A 9,151-nucleotide genomic window follows, 5' to 3' on the forward strand; every position below is an offset into this window, starting at 1 on the left:
CCGTGCTTACCTTGCTCCCGGAGACCCGGTCCCTCTCGGGAGGGTAACAAGGGAAAGTGTTCAGATCATTCCTACTCACATCTTATTAGAGAAATTAAGTCATAATGCTTTATCAGGTAGCAATGGATTGAAAACTATTCACAGAAAGATGGTCCTGGTGGGCAAAGAGAGGTAGTGAAATTTAATTACCAAATAACACAAAAAGGGTGGGATAAAATGTTGAATTTGCTGAACTGTCCTGCCTGAGAGATGGATGGGAATGTATTTTGTATAATGCTATACTTATTATCTCTCTGTCTTTTGCATATTTGACCAATATTCTCTCTTTTTTTTTTTTTGTATTTAAATTCACAACCATCTACCATAAAAAATGGTCTTGGAAGAAGTAGAGTAGGAATGCTTTTTAAAAGCAAGGATGACAAGACCTCGCTTCACATACTTTGGTCAGCAGGCACCAGTCCTTGGGGAGACATCATACCTGGTAGAGTCGGTGAAAAAGAAGACGACTCCCAACAAGATGGATTGACACCGTGGCTGCCCAATGGGCTCAAACACAGCAACAATTGTGAGGATGTTCAGGGCTGGGCAATGTTTCATTCTGTTCTCCACCGGGGGTTGTTGTGAGTCGGAACCAGCTAGATGACACATAACAATAACAATAACTGTAACAAAATCTCCAGATCATAAAATCTCATTTTTTTTTTTTCAAGAAGTGGCTTTATGGGTGATTCCCAAAAAGGGGTAAATAATATTTTTTTGGTTTATTATTTATAGGTTTGCTTTTTTAAAAACTGTCCAGGGAAAACATATTTGTATCTATTTTTCCATTTGGTACTCTGTCCTTTTGACCTAAATTAGTACTTCCAGCTATGTAGTGCTAGACTCATTTTCATGGGGCTTTGAGAGGATATATGCTAGAGTGAATGCTCATTTTAATGCTATCTGGAGCTTTTGCAAAGCTAAGTTTTTATTTCCTTCTGAAATGGTTTCATATTTAATTGCAACCTAATAAATAACCTAATCTCTTTCTGAGCTCCCTTTTTAAAATCTTCCCATAGTTTTCAAACAAGGTTGTATCCTTCAGAGACTTATACGTGACCATCTCTAGGGATGCCATCCAGAGTCTTAAAATGTTTGGACCATAAAGAGGAAGTTTCTCAATGACTCTGGATCATTACTACACAGAGACTCTTCCTAGGTGATCTTCCAAATCCCCAGATCCCAGGCAGGGCCATATTGGCCTCTCTTGTATCTGGTGTGAATACTTTTTAGTGTGGAGATGCCTTGAAACAAAGGCCTGGTGACCCACTTCTGAAAAATCAGCCATTAGAAATGGTGTGGAGGATAGGCCTACTTTGACACCCATGGGGGGCACCATGAGTTGGGAATGCCTTGATAGCAACTCGTTTGGTGTAGTTCATTATGAACCACTCTGAAAGGGTCCCCCAAAAGGGTGAAAAGAGAGGTGGCATATGGCATTAAGATCTGTTATTGTTGTTGTTATGTGCCATCGAGTTGGACCTGACTCATAGCGACCCCTCCTTGGGTTTCCAAGGCAGTATCACTACAGAAGTAGATTGCCCAACCTTCCTTCTGAGGAGTGGCTGGTGGATTTGAACTGCTAGCCTTCTGGTTAGCAGTCAAGTGCCTTAGGCACTACGCCATCAGAGCTCCTAAGATCTACTTCCCATTAATTTGCATTTTTGTTCTGTTCATAATTGTTAGATAGTTCCTTCTCTAGATTTTCTTTCTTTTTTTTTTTTTCTAAGTCCCTTATCATAGGAGCCTTGGTGGTGCAGTGGTTAAGTGATAACTAAAAGGTTGGTCATTTGAATCTACTGACCATTTTGCAGGAGAGAGATGTGACAATCTACCTCCATAAAAATTACAGCCTTGGAAACCCTATGGGGCAGTTCTACTCTTTCCCATAGGGTCACTAGAAGTTGGAATCTACTCTATAACAGTGAGTTTTTTGGTTAGTCTTGATCAAGAGACCTGACTAGCTTTCAAGGTTGTTGACTTCTCTGGCCCAACCTGGTGAGCTGTTCTTTTATGTCTACTGTGTAGACCAACTGAGTATCAAGTTTTTCTTTCTAATCAGGATTTTCTCAGGACCTGTTCTTCTCAGCAGGGGCTCTGGCAGCACAGTGGTTAAAGCATACAACTGTTAACCAATAGCTTGGTGGGTCAAATCCACTAGCTACTCAGTGAGATAAAGATGAGTCAGTGTGCTTCCATAAAGATTTACAGCCCTGAAAACCCTATGGGGCAGTTCTACTCTGCCTTACAGGGTCGCTATGAGTTAGAATCGACTCAATGGCAGTAAGTGGGTCCTCCTTAGCATATTATGTTTTGTGATATCATAGCTACCCAGCAAGTTTTGTGACAGACATTCACAGTCTATTCATTTTGATTTAAATCTGTCCTGTTTTTCTCTCCTTCTGTGGGAACCCCTACTGACCGTACTAGTATTTAGCACCTGGCCTCTTCCCCTAATGCTCTTTCAGTCTCCCATTGAGAAACACACTTTGTGGTTCTTGCTTTCTGCTAATATGCCTAGTCTCCTGGATTTTTTAATCATCCTGCTGCATGGAAAGAATGAGGGTTGTTTTGGATCATTTATAATTCATTTAATGCCCATTGTTCTTTTCACCCCTTCTTCACTGCTTCCAGGCTTTGATTTCTGTTGGCCACTTGCTCTTTCCTTTCTCCAATGGGTCGTGCCTCACAGATCCTTGTACCTTCAATTGATGATATCCAGCTTTTCTATGCTACAGTAGCACAGTTGAATCCATAATTGTATTCTGCTTAAATCAGACCCTAATTTGGTTTTGTTGACTTGATTTACTCCATTCCCTATAGTGGGTCGGAGTAGTGATCATATAACTGTGTTTGGAATCCATCAATCTAAGTATTCCATTGGCATCTAAAATACTTTTTTTTCTTTTCTCCTCTCTTTCTTTTTTTTTTTTTTTACTATCCCCAACCCTAACCCAGTCTCTGCTCCTCCCTGCGCAGTAACCCTCCCCCTGTGCCCCTCATAGCTATGTACTCCTGTGTGTCCTGCATTTCCTCTGTGTGACTGTTGCCTTTCTGGTGCCCAATGGTTGATTACTCCAAGGGATGCATCTCCATAGAGTATGTGGGTGCGTCACCTTGGGTTGAGTGGTGTGCATGGACATCTTGTTTACTATTGGATTGAGAGCCAGACCCTGGGAGTGAGTTTTATTCCAGGCCCAAAATGTATCCCAGGGCCATATGGCACCTAAAATACTTTTACCCTCTATATCTGTACCGTAGAGGAAAACATAGTATGAGCCCCATATGTAATTGAATTTTTTTTGGTATCTATGTTAAAGAAAAATAAGGTCAATTAGCTTTAATAATATATTTTATTTAACCCAATAGCTTGACCATATTATGATTTCTAGAGATAATCAGTATAAAATCATTAAAAAGACTTAAACTAATTTTGTATTTAGTGTGTATTTTACGTTTAAGGAGGCCTGGTGGCACAGTGGTAGAGTGTTGGCCTGCTAACCGCAATGTCTGTTGTTTGCATGCACCAGAAGCTCTGTGGGAGAAAGATGAGGCGATCTGCTCAGATAAAGATGCAGCCTTGGAAACACTATGGGGCGATTCTACTCTGTCCTACAGGGTCACTAAGTGTCGGCATTTACTTGACGGTTTTTGGCTTGGTTTTTGGTTGGTATCTTACATTTGGAGTGCCTGGGTGGTGCAATTATGCAATCAACTATGAACCAAAAGGTTGACAGTTTGGAACTTCACTGAACCTAGTGACCTGCTTCCAATTGGTCACAGCCCTGACAACCCTGTTGTTGTTGTTGTTGTTATGTGCCATCGAGTCAGCCCCGACTCATAGCGACCCTTCCTTGGGTTTCCCAGGCAGTATCACTACGGAGTAGACTGCCCCACCCTGACAACCCTAAAGAGTATAATTCTAGCATGCAACAAGTGGGGTCACCATGATTCTAAGTCGACTTCATGGCAACTGGGTTGATTCACAATTTTATTTTTTGTGTAAAGCACATCCTTTTTTTTTTTTTTTTTTTTTAAGGAGTCTTTGTCATGCATTTTACCTTCACAACATATGTTAATTCAGACTAACTACATTTCAAGTGCTCAGTAGTCACATGTGGATACTACTACCATAGAGGGTAATATAATTAGACCTGAACGACCAATCCAGACCGTTTTCTTACATCTTATCCAAATGTATTTCACAAATTAATATAGTTATTAAAGAGCACTGGTGGCACAGTGGTGAAGTGCTCAGCTGCTAACAGAAGGGTCAGTGGTTTGAACCCACCAGCCACTCTGTGGGAGAAAGATGGGGCAGTCTGCTTATGCAGAGATTACAGCCGTGCAAACTTGATGAGGCAGTTCCATTCTGTTCTATAGAGTGTCTGTGAGTTAGAATTGACACTACAGCAATGGGAATGTAAACCGTAAACCAAATCCTCTGCCGTTCAGTTGATTCCGAACTGTCCAATAGCATTTCCAAGGCTGTAAATCTTTAGGGAAGCAGAATGCCTCATCTTTTCTGTGGTGCAGCTGGTGAGTTCAAAACATCAACCTTTTGGTTAGCAGCCAAATGTTTTAACCCCTGCACTACCAGAGCTCCTCAATGGGTAATGTGGTTATCATTATCATTACTACCACTGGTAAAGGGTGAAATGTGTCCTTTTAGGGACATGAAACAAGGTTAGACAAGTGAGTTTCTCTTATTGAAATTACAGATAATATTTATTACATAACATTAGGGATTCAAATCAGGCCATTCTTAAAAGAAAAAAAAATTGCAGTTGTAAAACATACTAAAAACTAATTTTATTCACAATAGCCAAAGTATAGGAATAGTCCACATGTCCCTCAATTAATGAATGGATAAATAAACTGTGGTATTTACATAAAATATGCACACAGCCATACAAAGAAGTGAAGTACTGATACATGATGCAGTGTGGATGAACTTCAAAAATGCTGTGCTGAGTGAAAGGATCCAGACACAAATGATCACATATTGTATGATTCAATTTATATGAAATATTGAGACTAAATAAATCCATAGAGAGAACAGACTGGTCACTGCTTTGGGATGTGGGAAAAGAGGAAAGGGATTTCTCTATGAAATGGTAGAAATTGTTTAAAAATAGAGGTGGTCATTGCACAACATTGTGGATGTCCTAAACACCACTGAACTGTTCACTTTAGATGGTTAATTACATATGGTGAATTTTACCACAATAAATTATGTTTAAAAAGTGATTTCATCAACATTTTGAGAAAATTTGTTCAAATTATTCCATACGATCTTCACAGAATCCATGCCGACACTTAGTGACCCTGTAGGACAGAGTGGATTGCCCCATAGTGTTTCCAAGGCTACATTTTTCCCTAAACAGATTGCCTCATCTTTCTCCCACAGACCTGCTGGTGCATGCAAACAACAGACATTGCGGCCAACACTCTACCACTGTGCCACTAGGCCTCCTTAAATGTAAAATTCACAGAACACATGACAGGTGCCATCAACTCCTTTCCAAGATGAGAACAGGAATGTCTTTGTAGGGTAAATGAATGCAGGAACAAACAATTAGGCACAGATTAAGGATGCCTAAAGGATCCTTGGGTGGCTCAAAGAGTTTGCACTCATCTTCTAACTGAAAGGTTGGTCATTCAAACTTATTCAGTGGTGCCATGGAAGAAAGATGGTGATCTGCTTCCACAAAGATTGTAGCTAAGAAAACCCTATGGTGCACAGCTCTACTCTGGGACATGTGGGGTCACTGTGAGCTGGAATGGATGATGACAATTTTAGTTAGTTTTTTAAGGAAGCTCCTTGCCTTGGCTTCCCTGATTTAGTTCCAGAGTGATGTGTATAATGAGATGTCAAATACTTCTCTACAACATTTGATTATGGTAAAAAGATAAAGTTAACGCGAGGCTTATTTATTTATTTTATTTTTTGTTGGAAAAAGAAGCTTTATTGTTTCCATTTGGTCCACGCTTGGAAAAGTGGCTTCTGGGTCATTCAGATGCGGCCTTGCGGCCGAGGGAGTAGTTCAGGCGGAGGCAGGGGGATTCAAAGGGCCTTCCCAGGTTTCTGGGCTCCAGAGGCAACTAGTCATCATGCTTGAGGGCGAGTCTCTCCAAGAGGTCCTCGCCCCACCCCACCCGGGGGTTGGCCACCCTGTGGAGGTTGGTCAGGTTGGTCGCCCATCTTGAGGAGCTTCACCTCTTCATCCAGGAAATGGTTTTCCAGAAAGTCACAGAGATGGGGGTCCATGTGGGTAGAAGCCACAGTGTGTAGATCTGGAAGAGCCTGGTTCAGATTCTTGGCCAGGGTGGCTTCCGTGATGTCCAGGCTTTTACTCCACTCATCTTGGGATGACTTCTTCACGTCTTGGAAGAGGGTCTGGATGCCAGGCTTGTTTTGCAGCTTCAAGAGATGCTGGGCACTCTTTCCTTTCTCTTCCGACAGCTGGCAGAAGAAATGTCCCACGACTTCCAAGGCCACATCATCCTGATCAAAAAAGAAGCCAAGAGGTAGGTGAAGGAGGCCCACGGATGCAGATTGACCAGGTGGTTGACTCCTGCCACCAAGTGGGTGGAATAGTTCTGACGGACGTGGGAGCTCATGGCTGGTTGAGGATTTGGAGGTAACCACACAAAGCAGTGTTAGTGGTCTCTAAACAGGATGGCTGAGAAGATGGTCTGGGCGGTTGTGCCTGGAGAGAAGGTTGGAGGGTAGGCCAAAGCTGGAGGTGGGGAGTTGCCTGGTCTGTTCCCTCCAAACACTGTTGAAGCAAGAGACAGAGTCACGGGACTGTAAGGGAGTTTTTTTTTTTTTTTTTTAACAAACAGCTTGAACACAAGCGATTTCCGATTCCCCAGGCAAATTCTCCAAGGACCTCTTTAGCACTCTGTACTTTTTAAGAGATCATTCTTTTGCTGTTTTCTGGCAGCAGGGTCCTTATAATATTTGTCTCTGAAAATGAAGGAAGAGTTACAGATGGGTAAGATGTCATTTTCAGCATCAGGCATTTTGTTTATATTTTCTATAGGAACTTACCAATTATTTTCTCAAAATAAATGGTTGTGGTGACACAGATGACTTCTATGTTTGTAGATGAGATGATTAGAGCTCATAACACTCAAATAAGTCATCCAGGGTCACAAAGCTGTTATGTGCAGTCGGGAATAAGATTACATAAAGATCTATTCTGAATCATTCTTCTTCACAACTCTGTGCCTTCTTTTAATGAGATAAAATGCAGAAGAGAGAGAATGCAATGGGGAATCCTTTGCTCATAGACATCAGAAGAATGTTGATACTTCATTTTGGAAAGAACCTGGATTTGCTTTAGTCCTCCAGTTTTTACGGGGTCTGGGTGAAATAGGAGATGATGGAATATTCTGGAAGACTGATGGAGGGTTGATGAATGGTAACTGAGTTGGTGGAGTGAAGGGAGCTGCAACCTCAATGTCCTCAGAAAAGGAGGTAGCATGAAGCCAAGTCACATGAGGGCATCTTATGATGTCCACCTTTGGGGTGCTGGTTGGCTTTAAAAAGCTATAATTGACTGAGAACCTATCAGTTGTTGTTAGTTACCATCAAGTCAGTTCCCATTCATGGTGACTCCATGTGTGCAAAGTGGAACTTCTCCATAGGATTTTCATGGCTGTGATCTTTTGGAAGCAGATCATAGGCCTTATTTCTGATGTAGCTCTGAGTGAGTTTGAACACCAACCTTTTTGTTAGTCAGTAGTCCAGTGCTTAATCATTTGCACTTCACAAGGAGTCCTGAAAACCCTTATAAGGAGCAATTTACACAACCAGGACACAACCTGTTTTGCTCCTTCATAGAGCTAGTACTCTTTGCCAACTCAGGGAGGAAAGCAAAAAACAAGGCTACTTTTGTTGTTTTTGCCTTTCTCTAGAATCTAAACCAGATGTCCAGAGAATCTCAGGGCTTGGTATCATTCAGCATAGTAGACAGTGTTGGAAAGGTGCTTCGTGAAGAAAGAAAACTGTAAAGTGGAAAAATCACACCCTCAATGAGGAAAGTCCTCCTAGACCCACTCTAATTAGTTCCAAGAGCAATGCCACCTATAACTATATCCATGATGAGAGTGAACATCCTACATACCCTTCTTCTCTCTTGGATAGTAAGAGGGACTAGGAGTCTAACAGGAGTTGGGAAGACTATTTTACATAGTCCTAGAGCCACTCCTTGGAAGGAAGGTTGGGCAATCCTACTTCCTTAGTGATACTGCCTGGGAAACCCAAGGAAGGGTCACTATGAGTCGGGACTGACTCGACGGCACATAACAACAACAACAACAGAGAAAATATGGATACTGATGTTTTATGATTTCTCAGTGAAATAACCAGATCAAAGAATAATTAAAATGGTCTTCCAAGGCGCCTAGAGATTGCAGTGTATATGTGTGGGGATGTGTATGGTATGAGAAATTTATTCTAACTATTAATGAGTATTCAAGAGTTTTCAGGTGTATTTTCAATTTATTATTAAATCCAAAGATACAAAACTTAACAGAACAAAAAGTAGCATAGCAAGGGGCGGGGGGTCAAATATGAACACGTATATACAGACAAGAAAAGAAAAATCATCTATAAGAACAGAGTGGTGTATGAAGATATTTAAGAAAAAGAGCCTTTAGAAGTTACGAATAATAGCTAAAATCATTAGGAGATAAATTCAATGAACTTATCAAGAAAGTAGAAAAATAAAAAAATGCAGTCTCCTTCTGTAAAAATGTACAGCCTTGGAAATCCTATGGGGCATTTCCCCTCATCTACAAAGTCTCTATGAGTCAAAATAAACTCAGTGATGATGGATTGAGTTTGGTTTTGGTACGGAAGATATATGGGCAGCTTTTAAAGATATCCTGGAAACTCACTGCTTTTTTTTTGTTGTTGTTGTTCCTTAACTCCTGAGGTCCGTAGGCAGTCTGGCTGGCACATCTTTCTCCCACTGATGGGTTCAAACTGCCAAATTTGGTTAGCAGCCAAGTGCTTGACCATTGCACCACCAGGGCTCCTCATACCTTCAACAGGGCTCTCCAGAAGCCTCCAATCTGGAAACACCAGGAAAAACAAACA

General features: G+C 41.3%; 1 pseudogene; it reads right to left on the reverse strand.

Moving 5' to 3' along the window:
* Positions 1–6,144: 6,144 nt before the first annotated feature.
* On the reverse strand, positions 6,145–6,663 carry LOC103199197 (annotated as a pseudogene).
* Between the last annotated feature and the right edge of the window lie 2,488 nt (positions 6,664–9,151).

Source organism: Orycteropus afer, unplaced genomic scaffold, assembly GCF_000298275.1.
Source record: "Orycteropus afer afer isolate SDZICR_OR568_19922 unplaced genomic scaffold, OryAfe1.0 scaffold00106, whole genome shotgun sequence".
NCBI lineage: Eukaryota > Metazoa > Chordata > Mammalia > Tubulidentata > Orycteropodidae > Orycteropus > Orycteropus afer.